The following is a 19551-nucleotide window of genomic DNA, read 5'->3' on the forward strand; positions in this document are numbered from 1 at the left end:
AAACCTGAACTCCTTAGACATGAGAAAATAAATATTACAACTAATTGTCCATTTGCTTCAGTGCAGGATTTGGCCTATTGCTAATACCTTGATGTGGTCTTTATTATGCAGAGGATACACAAAGCATAGGAGAACAACAGGCACCAACACTTACTGAGAGTAAGACACATGATTTGCATGAAAACGGTCAGCCCACATAAAACATGTGCCAAAGGTTCCTGCACCACAACCAAAGATAACTGAGCTTTGGAAGATTTGTAGGGAACATACTCAGAAAATATTTTATTATAGTTTTCTAATCATCAGCAGCAACTGCCAGCAGTAAGGAATGAATAAGCAAGGAAATGAAAGGGAAAAGTTCCTTAACAGTATATTAGTGCTTTGCTAACTAAGGCCATAGCCAAAACCTGCAGTGAATACATGTGCTTCTGAAACTGCAACATCACACTGCCCAGCAATGACCTCTCCAGGTGACTGAACATTGTCAATGATGGACACAGGAGAAATTCTCCCTCTAGCAAGCATCATGTGCCTGCTCTGGTGCCATTCGGATAAAGTGGAAAAACAGGGAAATGAAGAAGTAAAGTTGGCTTCCACCAAGTGCATTAAACAAAATTACAGCTTCTAGAATTTGTGCTTGCAATTTCAGCTTCCCTCTCCATCATTTCCAAGGGACTGTAGAAAACCAAGTGTCACCAAGCCCAACTACACGTTCCTGAAGTTACACAGTACACGCTCATGTGTAGTGGATGCCATTGATCTGAAATCTTCGCCATTTTTTCCCCTCTCACTTCTTGCTTTGACAATATGACTGGATTCGCTGCAGTAACAGTGATCCATGCCTGATGAAGCAAGAAGTTATATTCTATTCCTGCCCCACCACAGGTTTTTCCACTGGCAAGGGAATTGCACTAGCGGTATATAAACAATAGCTGTTCTCATCACAGCAGGCTCTGCACTTGGGAATTACAAATGACGTTCCCCAGGGCCAGAGATCAAAAGTCTGCAGTATCAAATATCAAAAAGAAGAAAGGAGATAACCTGACTGTGGCAGCAGCAATAATAAATAAGTGCAAACAGAACAAAGGAGTGCGCAGGGATGCGTCATAAACGAGCCGACAAAAGTTATCCGGCCAAAGGGGAACATGGGATAATTTGTTTCATTTGCACAGAGAACTACTGAAATTTACAATAATATATAACTAAACGGTATTAATAAAATTATCAGTGGGCATTCAACACAGTTCTCCATCTGGCTTGAAGAAACGCTGCAGCATACCAAGCTGGATTGTGCATTCAGACTCTGGACCTGAGCCAACAGAACAAAAAGACTCCTACTGAATCTGAGCTGCTTTGGGATCATGCCTCCAGGGATAGGCAGCACTAGATGTTTTGCGATGAGAGAAGAGCACGGGGGGGGGGATGAAACACCTCCTTGGTCCCCACCATACAAGCTATACCACGCCTTGTTTAGGTACTTCAGCTAAACCTACCACAGATTCAACAGTATCTGGCACACAAAGCACAGGCACTCGGATACACTGGGTTGCAGTGAAAGGAAAATTCCGATGTTACCTTGTAGAGAGGAGAAAATTTCCATGGGAAGCCTTGAAAGTAACAGGTTTTATTTTCCTTAACTTCTGGACTTCAAATTCCTATATACGCACATTCATTCCTCGTAAGTCAAAGAAATCTGTCAAAGAAAAATTTCTATTTTCCACCTTAGCATATTCCCATACTTGAAGAGGGAAACAAGGAGTTCAAATACAGGGCTGAGCCGTTATTCAAACGCCTTTTTCTTGAGTACTGGCATTTACAATGCTATCTACTTTTGCTTTGCTTTGCTTTGCTTTAAAATAGCACATGGAACACACAGCCTGAATCAAGACCCCACTGGGCTGGGAGGGCACGAAGCTTGAGTGCACAACCCCTTCCTGGAAGGTTCGCTTTCTATTTTAGGCTGTGACTCAGCCCCTGGGTGGAGTGCGCAGAAGGGGAGAGCAGCTGGAGCCACAGAGCCCAGGGTACCCAGGGCAGGAGGGCTGGGGCACAGGAGCCAGACCGGGCCAGGAGCCAGGCAGCCTCACTGGCCACATTACAGCATCTCCCGTTGCCTGGTGAATATTTATTTTTATTATTATTATTTTTTCTTCTCCAAAATCTCCAGATTCTTTGCCAATGGAAACTTCAAAAATTCAAATGATAGTGTCTCTTCATGCTTCCCCCTATACATCTTCTGTGTGACATTCAAGACACACTACTCTCTCCCATATATACCCCACTTTCTGCACTGCTTTTCTTCTTCCTGCCCTCCACCTCACACCATTGAGCAAAACCCCAGCATTGCTCAATGAAAATGTACTCTAATGCAAAAACTGTCTGGAGCCATATGTTCTTGGACTTACGTTGCATGACTCAGGGACAGAGAAAGAGGATACTGGGTTTATCTGAGCCTGTAAATACTAGGTGAAGTCACAGCCAATTGCTTTCAGGGTAAAAGGAAGATCTTTTAATATAAGCATAAGATCATGTGCTTTTCAACTGCAGCTATGTAATATGTTTGCCTGAGGGTGTGGTTTTGTTTAGCACATAAGTCTTCCTTGTTCTTGCTCCCTGTAGCCTTTACACCCTTGAAATAGAAATTTGTTTGTCAATCCTTGGGGTTAAAGTATGGCAAATGGCTAGTACAACAATTTCTGTATAAAGCACTAGAGGGGATAGGCATCACTGAGAATCTTTTACTTGATGCAGTAAAAAAAGATCACACCACATATAAGTGTCTCCTGAGGAAGGTTTCGGTCAGTCTAACAACACTTCAGTCTGTAAGATACAGATCTGGGTATTTTTTGAAGGAGAACTACAGAGGCACTGGACATATACTGAAGAGCGAACATCATACAAAATCAGTTATGTTCCTTATTTCAAACCAGTTTGCATACTCAGTAACTCGCTGTGTGATTATATGCAGAAAGGTAGCAAACCAGCTATCCATCCACCCAAACGGCTTACATAAAGGCTGAGCAGACCAGTATCTCTGCATACAGCAGAATACAAAGCCTGCTGCAGCTCCTGGATCCTCAAACAGCTCAGCTACCCTGAAAGAAGGGCAGAGTCACAGTATCATAAGCCTTATGGACAGCAAAGGGCAAGCTGCCATTCAGTGGCTCGACAGCTGGTGTTTTCTGCAGTACAATCCCATCTGTCTTGTCCTCCGTCAGGACTAATACAACACTGTGCTGATCTTTATTCTAAATTTCTTATGGCTGTCCTGCCTCATAGGTCACTCTTGCGGTCTGTCCCAAGGTGGGCCTCCCACAATGAAGAAACCGTCCTCACTTCTGCCTCTTGGGCTGGCTTCAGTGCATCATTTGTACCCGTGGTGTGCACCAGAGCAGCACATGGAGCTGTGCCCACACACACCAGGGCAATGCCAACTAGTGTTATGCCTTACCACTGATTCATTGGTGCCACACCAACACTCCACCTCACCAGGCATGGATACCAGAGGTATACCCTGACTCATGCCACTATCTGTTAACATCTCACAGCAAAACACATGCAAAGGGAAAAGTAGGTGAGGGTTTTTGACCTGGCAGACCTTCCCATTGCTCTCCCAGGCCTTGTCTACGTCAACAGAGAGCACAGCAACTGGCTTTGCCCCAAGGGTTTCAGCCTGCCAAAATACCTAGATGGAGCATGTTCCTTAAGAGGTGTTCATCTTTGCACTGTCCTGGAGACACCCTGGAGTTGCCAGCAGACACCTCAGGCATGCAAAGCTATTGCTTTTCTTACTCTCCTATTGGCACCCTGTAGTTCCCCGAGGAAACTGCACCTGTGTTCCTAAACTGGCTCACCCACCAGTAAACTGAGGACATCTGAAAAGAATTTTATCAAGAGCTTGGAGAATCTTTGATGAAAAAGCTACAGAAACACTAAATACTGATATAAAACTGACAAATGCATCTACATTACTGATAAATTCGAGGTGAAGAGATCTTTTACAGAAACTGATCACAAGAAGAAAGTATTCTAAAATTGAGACAATCCTTCACTTTGTTTCTAGGAAAAGAAAGACTTACTTAAAGAACCCAAAACCCAACAACAATACAATCCACTCATTTTTTCTTCTCTCATAAAAATAAACTGACAGCCTTACAGCTCTAGCTGTCCAAACCCCTCAGTTTGATCAGTAGTTGCACGATGTGATACCACATCTGTCATGGCTGGTCTTTCACTAAGGTTGGGTTTCCACAGCTGAAAGCACAAATCAGCTTTTGCAAAAAACTGTCAGATACAGTTTTGATACTTCTAAAATAATATTTACAAGAAGAAATAGTGCACTTGAAAATTATAGAATTGATAAACAGTCCGAAAATGACATTTTTAAAGTATATGTACCATAACTGTCTTTCTAAAGCCAAATCCTTCTCATGCTATCAGACATCACTTTGTCACACTTGTTTGCTCTTACCTTTTCTTTGTATGTCTTTTAATTCCTATACATTTCCTTATTCTGTTGGGACATTACAGAAAAAAAACAGGCTGGCTGCAGCTGCGGGTTCCTCCAGCTGCCCAACGGCATACTTACAAACTGCAAACACATTAGCATCACTTTTAGCTTTTTCTGGTCAGGAACTTTCCAATGAAAAATACTTTCAACAGACAATGCTAATTCAAAAGAGCTGAAACATTTGGTAAAAACATCAGTAAAGCAAACGTCACTTGGAAAAAAAAAACACCCAGCAGATTTCAGTCAAACACCAATATGGTTTCTTATCAGACAACCCTGGAGTGCTCTAGAGCTTTGGCTTTCCAGATCCACAGAGCTGGGGCATCTTTTGCATAGTTTTGGTATATGTCAAGCTGTAAAATCTCCGTATTTATCCGCTTAAAACTCAGAATATTCATGAAACTGCAATTCTCTGATTCTAGTGATTGCACCAGAACAAAACAGTTAATGGGACATATATGGATAAGGCAAGAGAATTGCTGGGTTTTCCTTCTTCCATCTATGTTATTAAATCTGTGTGTTTTTCTTTCCCTGATCAACAATGCTGCAATCAGCCAAAATAAGACGTTTCTTAGGGTGAGCCACTCTTACAGTTTCTATGTTTGTAGGCTTATTTTGCCAGGATCGCCTGGCCAGAGGGTGACATGAACACAACAGGAGAACCAGATGATGATGTTCACTATCCTGAGAGGTGGCAGTTAGAGCACATAAACACGATTATCCAGAAAGGAGACATGCTGCCCTGAGTGAACCTCAGTCAGGCGTCATCACCATACTATTTGATATCACCGTGGCATCCCATCCCCATGTCTTCCTACCAGTTGTGCAGGTGTACACAAGGGGTATGGCACGAATACCCCTAAGAATTTTTAGGGTACAATATTGTAGGAACACATACACTAGCTTGAATCAAGCAGAGCTCAGCCACAGCATTATTTCCCTTTCCACATGACAGAGCATCAAACACATTCTTAACATTATTGTCCCTTACTTTATACCTAAATCTTTAATGCACACTTGTGTATGAACCCAGTCCCTGCAGCTATCCAAATGTTTTACCTTAAGGTACTTTACATGTCTCGGTATGTCCTTTTATATCCCTGACTACATATAAACTTAATTCATACCATATCCTAAAGATCCCATGGGGAAAACAAAGAATACCTGTTTCACTTTTTACTGAATATAAAACAGATCTGTAAAATTCTAAGCTAACCACAAAACAAATTTAATGGTGATATCAAAAATAATATTTGATTGCTTCACCTTGCCTCTAAGTCAATGTGCATGCTGAAGGTGGATCTTGCAAACAAGCAGAGAGGAGTCTCAGACCAAATCCTACACAGTCTGCTCTTTCAGGCATAATTTTTCAGCTGTCCTGATGCTACTCTGGTTATTTGTTTCTACAATTAAAAATAGTAGCAGTCTTATTACACGCGGTCAAAATTGTTACCTACAGAAAAATAACATAACCTTTGATAAGATTTTTGCTCTGAAATAATTAAAACCACTTACTGTTACTTAAGGAAATCACCTGTATGGCTACAGCAGTAAGATGAACATTTGTTTCCACTTCTTCTAATAAAGCATTTTTTGTTTTCAGCCTTGAGTCTACATCCTCAGTCTACAGTACAGCATTTTATAAATCCGTGCCTTCTGGGAAAAGGTTTTTAAACAGTAAAAATGTTCCTTGTTCTCTCTGCTCACAACAGGGGCAGGCCATCTTGCTTTACCCAGTCATCTAAGTAATGCTGCCTCAATAGACTGAAGTACTTTTCCACATGACAAGCCTGCAATTTCTCCTCCCCTTCGAAATTAGTCACTAAATAACCTCCTTGGCATGTCACCCAGTCACAAACTGTGCAACACTATGTGATTCAATCGCTCAACCATTTTTTAATGCGCGCCTATAAGATGCATAGAAAGAGGCTAACATCATGGAATGAAGTACAAGGGAGACTCACAAAGGGGAAAGCCATAAATAAAACTACGAGTAAACTCCATTTAGGTAAGAGAGTGCATGTTAAAGGTAACTATATAAAACGCACCCATATTAATTTCCCAACAGGAGAAGATCTCCAATTATTTAGCAAACCCAGTACATACAATTCTAGGGGAAAAAAAAAAATACAGTCATTATTAACCTTGGCAGCTTTTTGAATGCTCCGCTTTGTGGGGACACCTGGCAGAAAGAAGCGCGAGCCCCTCCTGCCAGGAGAAGCACCTAGACACAGGAGCAGGCTGTCTACTCATTAACCAGGCACCTGAGCCGCTTGGCTAACCTGAACTTTGGGGCCCCCATAAATCAATCCCACGGTTATCTCTGCAGCACACCACGCTAGCCATTAGGATTACTTTTTTTTTTTTTTTTAAAGGCAAAATAGAGATGGCAAATGTCCAAAAAAAAATAGATAGAAAGCTTGCTTCCCTCCCTTCCATCCCCTCACTCTGAAAGACCCAATAACATTGAAAATGTACCCCTAAAAATATGTTATTTGCAGTGCGAAAGAGATGGCACTTAAACATCATAGGGCAACGTCATGACACAAGCACTTTGCAGCACTGCAGTTATCCTGATTTTTTGTGTGCATTTATTTTTGCTTTTATGCACGTAAAATATTGCCTGTATCATCATGACTGGCATTTAGAAGAATCAAAATACAATTTAAGTGCATGACCTTGAGCTAATATCAATATAAAGAACCATTTATAAGGGGACCTAACTGGAGTAACATTTCTATCTCACAGTACTCCCTCCTCTCAGCCTCTCATCCGTGAGAGAGGGAGGCATCACTCATTGCTGTTACAAAAGGGTAAGCTGACACAAAGCATTTGCGTAACATGACAAAGATCAGAGCAGATCTGGTAGCCAAAACTAAAAATCCAGGTGTTCCACCCCTTACTACACACTCCCCAAGAGCAGAAGGAATCGTCCAGATTTGCAGACAGCTGTTGTGTTTTCCCATTATAAATTTGTACACCATTATTGGTCTTGACCAGAACTCCACAAAATTTCTATGTAGCATAACATAATGTAAGCAGTCTTTTCAAGTGCGTAAAGTATTTGTCTTAATTGTAGCATTTCCAGTTTCACTGTGAAAATATTTTAAGATGTTATTTTTATTAAATATTTGCACTAGAACTATAAAAAGTAACATCATGGCACAGAAACAATCTTAAACCAATTTATTTTCATTTCAAATTTAATCAGTCAAGGCTTGTTTCTTGCAGTATAGGAGTAAAGCAGTATTTACCGATGAAGCATCTGGTTTATATTTGGCAGGTTTTACTAACCCCTTTTACTATCCCCTTTTAATGAATGGAAGCATGACCTAGTTAAAAATCTGCTTAGGTCTGCTGACCAACTCAAAAATATCAAAAATAAAACTACAAGCAAATTATCCTAATACACTTTTGTGTCACACATGCTTTCCAGCAAGTGCAGAGTACATTCTGCCATCCACGTTCTTCCTTACAGGGGAACAAACCTGCAGTGAGAAATCACATTATTATGCTAATATGCAGGATAAAAAAGACCGCTATATTTCACTTCTGTTACTCTGCAGTGAATTGCAAGCTGGTAGGATGCACATTTTCAGTAATTGGACTCTAGCATGATAAAGTATATCCCAGAACATCAGGCACACTATAACTAGTTCTCCATACATCTGGCACTATATACAATAGCCTCCAAGTATGTCTGATGCATATGAAAAGTTTTTCATATGAGGAATGAATCTTCTTTTAATTTTAAAATACACCGGGCACAGCATCATAAATAGTGCACAGATATATCATTACCAAGGCTGTAATTTAATTTGTAGGTTCTAACAATGCATACAAACCATTCAAGTATCACTTTCCATTTCAATTACTTTATCAGAGCCCTCAAGCCTTGTCTAACTTGCTATGTATTATCCTGTGTTTAATTACTTGCCATATATTTGTTTATAATGTACTGTACAGAGCAATAGTTCCTTTCCAGTTTAGCCCCCCATATAAACAAAGGGTATGCCCCTAAGAAGCGCAACACCCTACACTTCACCGAGATCAGACCTGGAAGTTAGCCCGTTGCTTTAAAATCTTTGTTAATGTCTATGGTGATGACAGGCACAAATTACCACTGAGGTATATCTCTGGTCTCCCTGCTTTTCTTCTACATTATTAACGTTAATTCAGGACCCTTGGAACTATTTGCCCAACATATTAATTTATTTTCTCTTTGCTCCCCTCGATTCTCAGTGGAAAACTGTTAGAGACACATTAGTAAAATGCACAATTATAAACTGGGAGAACATTTTGAAGTCTGCTGTGGGGTACACATATGAGGCATAGATGTAACTGGCTTATTACTTGACTGCTGATCAAAGTTCTTTCTGTTCCTGATAACGGCTCTTTTGGTCCCTATGTCCCTAATAATACTTTCATGGATGGAAATAATGAAGCAGTTAATGTTTGTACTGCTGTAAACAACCATTTCCTTAACAGAAAACAGGGAAATTTATAGGCTTGATGGCTTGTCACTGACTCAACTGTTTTGCTCTCAGTACTCAGGAGCAAAGCTTGTGATGGAGTCAATGGGGTTTTGCTTAAATGCAACAAATTAGTTAAATCCAGCAGAATCCAAGTGGGAAGACAGTTTGCTGATGAAGTTTTTTACAGCTGTTTTCTGAAAGAAGCATTATTTATTTATTTATTTATTTCAATGAAGGTGTCACATGACTTCATCACTCCTATAGCCCACCCAGAATCTAATTCTGATCAAAGAAACCGAGAGTGTAGGAGGACAGAGACCTGCATGTGGACTTGTTTGTAGAACCTCCTAAGTCTCCAGTTACACAAGACTTTTCAAGGTAGCAAGAGAGCTACCATCAGCATCTGTCTTCCCTCTGCACAGGCAAACACCATGACAGAAACCTCTCACTGGGCTTATCCACTTTCTGCAATGAAAGCAAAGAGACCAACCCCTAGCTTTGCCTCCAATCATTCAGCAGAGGAACAAAAAAGAAAGGTCATATCCAGCCCTGACCTCAATCTCAGATGCTTCCCCACAGCAAAAATGGGGGAATAGATCACAGACCCCCCAGGTTGCTGTTCTTCACAAAGGCACCAAGGTGTCAAGCACACCAGCCCCCTGACCATATTCATACCTACAAAGACTGAAAATCCTGCAGGATCACTTCTATGAATTTGAGAGGCCAAGCTAAACAAATAGATGGGAACAGAACAGTTTTGGCTGCCTGACATATATTGGACTTGATATTATGTGCAGACTATCTTCTCCTAAACATACATGTTGTTTGTTATTCCCTCTGTTTACTGATTCCTAAGGCACTTGGTGAAATAGATATGCCTTGGGGTAGATATAAATACCATTTATCTACCTTGGGCTAGATATAAATACCATAAAGTTCTCTTATGCTTATGCCAAACTCCCTAGTTCTAGGGGAAAAAAATAAAAAGAAGCAAAGAACAAACAAATAAGCAAAAAACATCCCACACAACACATTGCTACTAGCTAAAATGAACCACTATAAAGGGGACAGGCAGCTCTAAAGCCTCACCGCTGGCAATGCAGCGCAGTCGGTAGAAGAGCTGGCACTCGCAGTGTGGAGCAACCTGCACATGGAGCCTTTGAACCAGCACACAAGTGAGCATCTGGGCTCCAAGAGAACAACGCCTCATTGTAACATGTAAAGCAACAGCATGTTTACATGCATACATATATGTATGCGTGCCAGCAGCACATTTGTGGCCTATCCTTTGGTGATGGTTAGTCAACATAATCAGGAATTTTGGATTTTTAGGGATTAAAAAAATTAAAGGCAAGCAAGTACAAGCAAGCAAATCCTGGAGGTGCTGGAAACTCTATAAGCCTCTCAAACTTTATTTTAAGTATACTTGAGCAAATATAGCCAACTCTCTCTGGAGTCACATGAAGAAGGTTCTGCAAAACTGAACTATTACGTCAGGTCTGCAGTCTGTCTCTCTACCCTGTAATTTAAACCTCATGCTTCCCCCTCATCTCTGTAGTGATTTAAACAAAGACATTTTCCTAGCCATAGGAAAGTATCACAGCATGTATCACAGACATACATGCACTAAGCATTTCCCCAAAGTTAAGATTGCACTATTAGTTGCTTCGTATTGGGTCTTTCTCATCCAATGTTGCATTCAAAGGCAGTCAGCCAGGCACCCCCCAGAGTCAGCTCCTTCCCTCCCCAGCCGGGTGGGACAAGCTGCCCGTTGGCGTTCTTTGCCTCTCCCCACTGACAGCACCAGGAGGCAATTTCTACCGCAAGTTTATAAGGGTTAGACTTTTTTTCTTATTTTTTTATCATGACCCTGTCCATATGTCTTTTCATTTAGCTCACTCTCTCCTCTGTTTTCAACCTATTGTTTTCCTTTTTCCTTTTTTTTTTTTCCTTTTTTTTTTCTTCTTTTTTTTTTCCCCGTTACAAGTCAAGCTGAGATACTAAAACTAGAAGGGATAACGGCAGTTTCATTCCAACTGCTGCTGCTTGCTACTCCTTATGATGGACTTTGCTGTCATCCACATTGGTGGATCCAACTTGGCCTGTAGTTCCTGCTTGATTAAGCTAAGAATTAAATGCCTCTGACCTGAAGCTGCTAATAAACATTATTTATTTATCAACGGAGCAATATAGAAGCACCTCCGCATGTCAATCTTTTCATCCTCCGTCCTACTATTAGCACTCTTTCTTATGCCTAAACATTTTCAATCCTAAACGTAGAGGACTGAGTTTGTAGCATGATTTTTTCCTGCTTATCCCACATGTAATGCAGAAATATTAATAAAAGATATAAATAGTGAAAAAAAATATTTGGGAAGGTAATAGGGAATTCTGAATGTAAAACTCTAGAAAAAAGAAGATGGAAAAAAAGAAAAAGAAAAAAAAAGGGAGGGGGGAAGAATGGGACAGGGTGAAGTACAATACTAAGAGTTTGTGAAAGAGGCCAGAGGTGAAAGAGAGTAATATTGTAGATGGAGTGCTGAGAACTAAATAGGGAAAAAAGAAAAGGATAATAAATAACAAAGAAACAAAAACAGGAGAATTAAGACCGGAGGAGGTGAGGTACTGATGAGAAAAAGACGAATTAAAGAGAATATGAAGAGAATATGAAGAGAAATTCAACATCAACAAAAAAAAGGAATGAAAGAATGAGAAAGAATGAGAGTGGAAGAACATGAATTACTTCAAATTTTCTTCAAGGCTAGAAGATTTTACCTTAGCTCTTGTTATTACAATGCTGTAGCCTAGCATAGCAGGCACAGGAGAAAGGGAGAGAGGAAGAAAGAAAGGAGAAGAGGACAGAGGAAGAAGAAAATACATCCAAACATTCTTTCGCTTGGGCTAATATTCTGAGGATTTTCCTTTTTTGTTTTGTTTTGTTTTGAGGGGTTGTCAAAATATGAGGGTGGCTTTTACGAAAGAAGCGAGCAGAGAGTTCCAGGTAAATGCCAGCTGGAGTAACCCCACAAACGCATGAAGACACTAGCATTCAAAGCAAAGATGCTTGACGCATTCAAAAGCTACAAAAGGCTTCCGAAACCTAGAACTAAGTTGAGCCATTCCCTCTGGAGTTGTGGTTAAGATTTAACACAGCTTTGTCTCCTTCAAACATCATAGAAAACAGCTCTCTACAAGTCAGGCCTCAGTTCAGCATCTCCTTGTTGACATGCAGTGGAACCAAGTGCTGAGCAATAACACTGAGGGTGCTGCTGCCTTTTGTCTGGTTGTTAGTGGGGGACAACAGAAATTCTAGGCTGATGAAGTCACCACCAAGGTCTGACAAGTGGCAAGACTTCTCTTTATGTGTGTCCTTCTCACAAGACTTTTTCCTATATTAATTCCACACAGCTATGACTGCTTCCCCAAATACGCCTCCACCTCCAGAGCTCATTGGTCATCATAATGCCCAGGTGTCCTTCTAATTCCTAGACTAAGATCACTTTATTCAAGTGTAAAACAAGAATCCAATGTAAAGATAAGGGGAAAGCAATAATAGAATGAGCTTCTTGCCATAAAAAGAAAATTGAGTTTACAATATGCATCAGCTTAGAGCTAGATAAGGAGCCAGATTAACATTTGGACTAGCCTGGTGGCACCGGTAGTGAACCTTTCTACACTCCCTAGTGGACATTACTGCAGATTAGCTGTCCATGGGACACAACCTTGGTGACTCTGGGTGATCTCTCCTTGCAGAAGAAGGGAGCACAAGGCCACACAGAGCTGCCCCCAAGCCGTACCACGAGGACCTCCATGCATTAGGCAATCCAAGCAAAACGACGCATGACACACAGCACATTTTGTGTTAGCCCAACTGAAATGACAGTGCTGCTGCGTGAGGGTTTATTCCCTCAGCAACATGTCATCGTTTGAGCTATTTCTCTGCTACCACTCTGCGTTACTTTGTTCCTGAACAGCAAGACGGACATCCAGACCAGTGAATGTAGCAGACACTCCCTTCTGCGTATTTATGAGTGCATTTCATTTCCTACAAGCAAATGGAATGTGAGAGTTAAAAAAAAAAAAAAAAAAAGCTATAATTATCCAATTAAGCAGAGAGACGTTAATAAATCTCTCATGCTTGATTTTCCAGTGCTTCCTCAGCGCCCTTTCCAGACAGAGTAGCATGGTGAGTACACCGAGAAACCTCTTAACATTTCAGCCAAGATTTTTCAGAGTGTTATCACAAATGACAAAAATATAAACATACTGAAACATAACACATTTCAATCCTAAAAAGGTCGGATTTACATAATTACATCATTGGTTTGCCAATATCCACATTTATCTCATCAGTATAGCATGGCCCACCCAGCCCATAAGCTATTAGACTGTTTGGACTGAACATATAAAAGCTGTTACTGATTTTTTTTTAAGTTCACATTATGACACCCCTCATAACTAGGGTTGAATTTGAACCAACTGTTTGTTTCTTTTTGCTTTTCCACAGCTGCTTTTGAGGCAGAATTTTCTGAAAACAAACAGGAGTCATGTAATTCATGAAGATGTAGCAAGCATTTCCTTCCCCCCGCCCCGTTCCCCTTGAAGATATCAAGCACATCATGCACATAGCACAGACAGCCACCACCAGTGCAGGGAGCCAAACCCTTCAGACCAGTCTCAATGTCAGCACTTCCTCAGGGCACTGCTGAACTGATGGGGTCATCCCTTTTCTTTTCCCAAAAAAGGAATAGTTTCAAACACGTACATTTCTGGTACAGATCAGCATTTTTATTTGGTTTAAATATGCTGTATATCAGATTTCTTCTCTTTAAAAAAAGAAATACTGTTAGTAACTGAACTCATAAATCAAAATAAATGCATGGCTTTCTGACTTGCTGTACTAACGACTCAGCTTTTATTTTTGGTCCATATTTGTATTTTTTCCCACTGTGCTGAAGCCAAAGAAAACTGAACAAGTTGATATGGTTAAATGAACATAAAGGAAAGCATCACACTTGGTCTCATCTGGCATTACGTAACAATAGAGTCAAAACATAATTTCTATTACAGATATATGCAATTGATTATGATATAAACGATATAAAAATGTTACAAATCATAGCTGATGGGTAAAAGACCAAAGCAACATGTCCACACCTGTAACCACCTATTTCTCTCAATGTAATGGCGCAGCAAATCAGAAGAAGTTGCTGTGCTGAGTTTTGGCCTCAGCACTGTCAGCAGGAGAAATGGTCATGGAAGCCACAGAACTGAATTTTACAATGATGTGTCCAAACTGGACTGCATCTCTTAGCTGTAAGGCCAAGCAAGTATTTGCAGGTATAAGCACATTTTTTGCAACGTTAGAGGTGCTATCACTGCAGCAATCAGTTTGAGCCCTACATTTTGTTTTTATTTTACTTCGTTTTATCCAAAAAAGCATACAACCTGTCACAGTCAGCATGACTGAAGTAAATAACCTACTTTATTCTAAGGTGAAGCTATCTATAGTAAACATTTAGTGACTGAGGGACTAGCCCTTTACCCAACACACCCTCTTGGCCTTTTCACTCAGTCACACAGAATTTTGATTTGCAATGATGTAAGAAAGGCATATACTCATGCAAAAAATAATTGCAGCATCACATCACTTCTCATGGAGCCCTGCTGCCTGCTGTTATTTGCAGCTGCCTTCCTTTTGCCAACTGCGGCTTTTTTTAACCCCAGATCTTACATGTATCCAAGGAAAGATATTTTTACTCCTCATATTTTCAGAAGTCTGATTAGTTTTCCAGAGCCCACATTAGAAAAAGTATAATCCAACAAGGAGAAGAATCAAAGTCCTCAAATACATACATGTGTTCTGGACACCAGGTACTGGTTTACTCTTTTTCTGTGTCAAAGGAAGATGGGGACAGAACTAATTCTCTTTAGTATTCACATGATACCAAACTGCCACCTCCACATGGTGATTTTAAAGCTCTTTTCAAGTAAAAGCTCATTTGGAAAGCTAACTGGAAGTCACAAAGCTTGGCTGGACTTTGGTACCAGCCCAGAACATAGGGGACTCCAGCAATTCAGATAAGCTACCAGTTTACAATGGAGGTAAAGAAGGAACTCCCCTCCAAATAAGAGAGGTCACGGCCACGAGCATTTTTATCGTCTGCCAGTCTGTTTAGGGAGCTCTGGCAACATCTGACCCCGCCAGCTACTTAGGAATTTCAAGTAAACAGCCAAATTAGTGCAAATTGTTCTACTAAAAGCAAGGGCAATGGAAAAAAAAAAAAGTAAAACATCTAAAGAATTGGAACAAGGAAACATTATGTAAAAGAAGGTGGAGTAAGAATAAAACCAGAAACCAGTAGACAATAAAAATGGACTCAAATCCAATCCTTATGTTTTTATTCAGGGCAAGTTCCCAGTGAAGGCACTGAAAGCTTTGCCGAGAACCTTAGACTTATGTTAGAGATAAGGCTTCCCATTTTAATGAAGGACTGAGGAGACCTTCACACGAGAGAGATCAGATGTTGTCATTAAGGAACTTCATCAGCTCCAGGGCAAGCTCTGAGCAGACCTCAACACGAAAGACAGGCTGGCTTGAACACGGGCCTGTTAGTGGGAAAGAAGGAGCTTCCCCCAACAAAATGCCACGAAAACAACTGTATTGTGGTTGCAAGTCGACCTGTTTCCACAGAGAAAACTCTCTGGGAGTTTCCAGGTAACTGGTTTGTGATATCTACCATATGACACTCCTCTTAGGCTAACTGGAAGATTACTGCATGGGTGCGGCAAGCTCAGGTTCCTTCAACGTTTTAGTATCAAGAGCATTATACTTTCTTTTAACAGCAAGTTTGACGTAAACTTAAAATCCATCTGCATTATTTGAAAAAAAATATATTAAATGTTGGTATAGTAGCAGAACCTACAAGATTATATTCTTTACACACAATATTTGGGAAAAAATATAATCCACCAAAGCACATAGCCACCCTATTAAAAAATCCACAATGCTGTATGCATCAACCTATAATGCAGGACCTATATCTTTAAAAAGGTTGACTTTTTGCCAGAAAGCATTTAAGATTCATATATTGGTTTATGCATAGCTAAAATAAAAACTGAAATTTTCCTTAAAATTTTACCCTCTTTCCCACTAACTTAGGCTTTATACAATAGCAGATATTGTATATCAAACAACATATGAATGAAAGAGAGCAGGTACATTTAGTCTTTCATCACAGTCTGATTTGGTGCAGCTACTTCTCAGTGCATACTGCTCTGTAGTTGCATTAATAATTGGCAACTACTGACAAGCTATTCAAAGCAAAGGTAGTAAAAACCATGCCAGTAAAAAAATTGGAAAATCAGAGACTTCTTTTATATATTTTATTCAAATCTCCGCAAGATTTGTAATGGCAAGTTGGAAAATAACTTTTTATGTTTAATGTGTAACTAGTCATAAAACCTAAGAGAAGAGTTTGGTGATTTAGCAAGCAATTAAGCACTTATTTTCCCATGCAGCTCAAGGAAGAAGAAATAGCTTTCATTGCTCTGATAAAAATTCCCAGTTAATCTGAAAATTTCTTTCAGTTTGGTGAAAAAAAAGAAAGAAGAAAAGGGATCATATATCTTTCATTATTTATAAGCATCATCTTACCTTACATCTCTCGGTGAGTTCCGTTTCTAGACGACTTTGGCAGGTATTTTAATTCAGAATTAGTTTCAGCAATACATGCCATTACATCTTCTCTTTAAAACAAACCGCTTTTTCTCTTTTCCTCAGACAAAGTATGTGGGCTAAAAGAGCTGCAGCGTCTCTGTTCAAGCGATTTCATGGACACTCAGAGGCTTACTGTATGAAAGTTAAATCTGAGTAAGGAAGGCATTTTTCCTGTCCCGGAAATCAGTATAACCAAAACCAATGCTGAGCTAATGAGAAATGTTTCTTCCATGTGTTCTGTTTGGCAGACACTGCAAGTCATATCAAGGAAACACGTGATGTTTATAAATACAATATGGCTCGTGTTGTCATAACCTCTCAATGACAAAAAGAGCATTAGAAAAAGCAGACAGCAAAACAGCAGGAAAGATGAGATTTGTATCATTTGGAAGGTCTCTATCAGATAATAGAGGTATTAGCGTTTGCTTTTTCTTTTTTCTTTTTCTGCCCAAAAGAAAAAGTTTTATAGTACTCGGATCAGGAAGGCAAACACATGACAACTTATACAAATGCTGTCCTATAGGCATCCCAGCACTAAAATGCATTCATTTCATTGCTTGAGTTCTTTTCCAATGCTTTTCTTCTAAATACCTCTACATGGTTCAAGTAGGGTTTTTTGTTGTTGTTGTTTTTTTTTTTTTTTTTTTTAGCCATAGTATGCAATGAACAAATGTAGTTTTGGCAGCATTTGCAGCTTTTATGTTTATTGATGTTAAGATTACAAACAATCCAATGAAAAGAAGCTAAACATCTCAAAGAGGCTGGATGTATGTACTGGTATCTTAAGCACACAGGAGGATGATCCTGCTTTTATTATTTCCTGCAAACCAGCACTGAATTTCAGGCTCCCTAGATGCTTCTTGGGAAGTTGTTCGAGGGTTTTTAGCAATTATATATTTTTTTTAAGTTCACAAATTGCATCAATACATAATGTAGATGAGAAGTGAAGTGTTAGCAGTTTGCTAGCCAGGCAGTTTCGGGGGAAAATCTGAAAGTTGCTTTTGCGCAATTTCAGTAGTAAAAGCTATTCAACACAACAGTTTACCCAACTTATCAAATGTCTGCAACATTTTACAGAACAACTCACTTTAACTCATCCCGTGTCACCTTGGCAGACCAAACCTTCATTGGCGCCAAGAACATCATCACCTTTTTGCCGTTTAACTCCCAGCACCGTGGAGTTTCCACGTACCCGCGCTCCCTGACTCAGCCCTGACCGAACTTGCCCTAATTGCTCTTTCTCCGAGAAACAGTCTCTGAATGGAAAAACCTCAAGGTGTACCTCAATACAACAACAGCCACAACAAGCATTCCTTGAATATTCTGGCCTCACCCATCCAGCTGAGGGCTGGGATAAAGGGCTGACCTGATAAGGTCTCAGTCAAGTCAGGGAATTAAGCAAAAACATGGTGGGTCTAGAACATTTGAAAACAAAGTGTAACCCACAGACATCATGGCAGGTGGTTGGGAAGGGTAAGACTGCCAAGCAAAATAGCCATCCGTTTGTTATAAAATAAAAATTCCCCCAATTCTCAAACTGGCAGAGAGATGAAACCCAAAACAAACCACTGCATGAACCAACATTATTAGAATCCAACCGTGCCACCAGAAATGCAGACAGGTTACAACGACAGAAGGGTGAGACTGTAATTTAGGATTCTTCCCCTTACAGACACTCCATAAAAGGAGGGTGTAGGGAATGAGGACAGAAAATAGGCTGTGCACATACAGTGGGGAATCACTTCCACTTGAAGTCAGCAGTACGGCACCAGGAGGTCACAGCAACAACCCAGGACAAAAGGAGCTGTGACACCTCCAAAGACATTCAATTCAACACACAAAAACCCACTGTTCTTTAGTGTCACCTGTTGATGTTGTATCCATATCCGACACCTAAATGTGAGACAAGATGCAACCTGGATCCTACACTTAGAAAGTCTGAGAAAATCTTTTCCCCTTTGAATCTACGCAAATCACAAAATGTTAATTCTAATGGCACAGAGCAGCACAGTTGTGTACATGGGTTTGTACTGGGATTCTGAACAATGCTGGAGAGAATAAAAAGATCATCTGAACTTCCACTTTTGGACAAGAGACAGTATTTTGTCAAAAGAAAGTATTGTTGCATGGAGACCTAGAAAGAGCTGATTAATGTTACATACACAGGCAGCAGAATAAAAGAATGAACTGCAGCAACACGAAGACTCCAAAGAAAACAGCTGCTACAGATTTCCAGTGTACATGTTGGGAAAGGAATAACAAAACAAAGGAAAAGCACAAATGCAAATATTCAGTGAGACAGCACTATGTGGCTACCTCTTGCTTGAAACAGCATTCAACACAGCAGACCTGTCAAACAAATCATGCTCTTCAAGATGTAAATGGCCATGACACAACACCAGTAAGCAAATAAGGCACTCTGAATGATTCAAAGAGAAACTGTTGTTTAGAACTTGTTTACACCCCACGCAAAACCCTTTTCTTAAACACAATCCATTCCGAAAGACGCATGAAACAGAAAGACCAGGAAAATTAGAGTTAAGGGACTCAAGAACTGAGTGTTTTGATACGACTTCTGAATTTCACAGATCCCACATTCCTATCGCACATTCAGAGTCTTCTTGTCCATATGGGTAATACTAAATACTTCAAGTGTTACTGCCAATTCTTATACAGGTCTCACATCTGTTTGGTAGTTAAAACAGGTGTCCAAGCTGGCAGCTAACATTATTTTCTGAGATTATTCTGGGTCTGTTACATGGAAATGATTATAAATCACATGAATAAAAGCCTGAACATCATCAAACCTAAGGATAAATGTTCCAAAGGGACAAGGAGGCAAACGG

The 19551-nt window shown here is 40.1% G+C and overlaps 1 protein-coding gene across 28 annotated transcripts in view; it reads right to left on the reverse strand.

Annotated features, from left to right (window-relative positions):
- KIAA1217 (KIAA1217 ortholog) overlaps nucleotides 1-19551 on the reverse strand; it is a 363381-nt gene that overhangs the window by 54055 nt on the left and 289775 nt on the right. Inside the window, exon 1 of one of the 28 annotated variants that reach the window (XM_013172052.3) lies at nucleotides 16643-16977. The exons of 24 other annotated variants lie outside the window; for them this stretch is intronic. The gene's annotated coding sequence lies outside the window, so the exon portion shown is untranslated. Of the gene's footprint in view, nucleotides 1-1575; nucleotides 1766-6025; nucleotides 6241-16642; nucleotides 16978-19551 lie in introns of those variants that run through there. 3 more of the 28 variants (XM_048048516.2, XM_066991602.1, XM_066991601.1) reach the window with 3 other exon arrangements.

This window comes from Anser cygnoides, chromosome 2 (genome assembly GCF_040182565.1).
Source record: "Anser cygnoides isolate HZ-2024a breed goose chromosome 2, Taihu_goose_T2T_genome, whole genome shotgun sequence".
Taxonomy (NCBI): domain Eukaryota; kingdom Metazoa; phylum Chordata; class Aves; order Anseriformes; family Anatidae; genus Anser; species Anser cygnoides.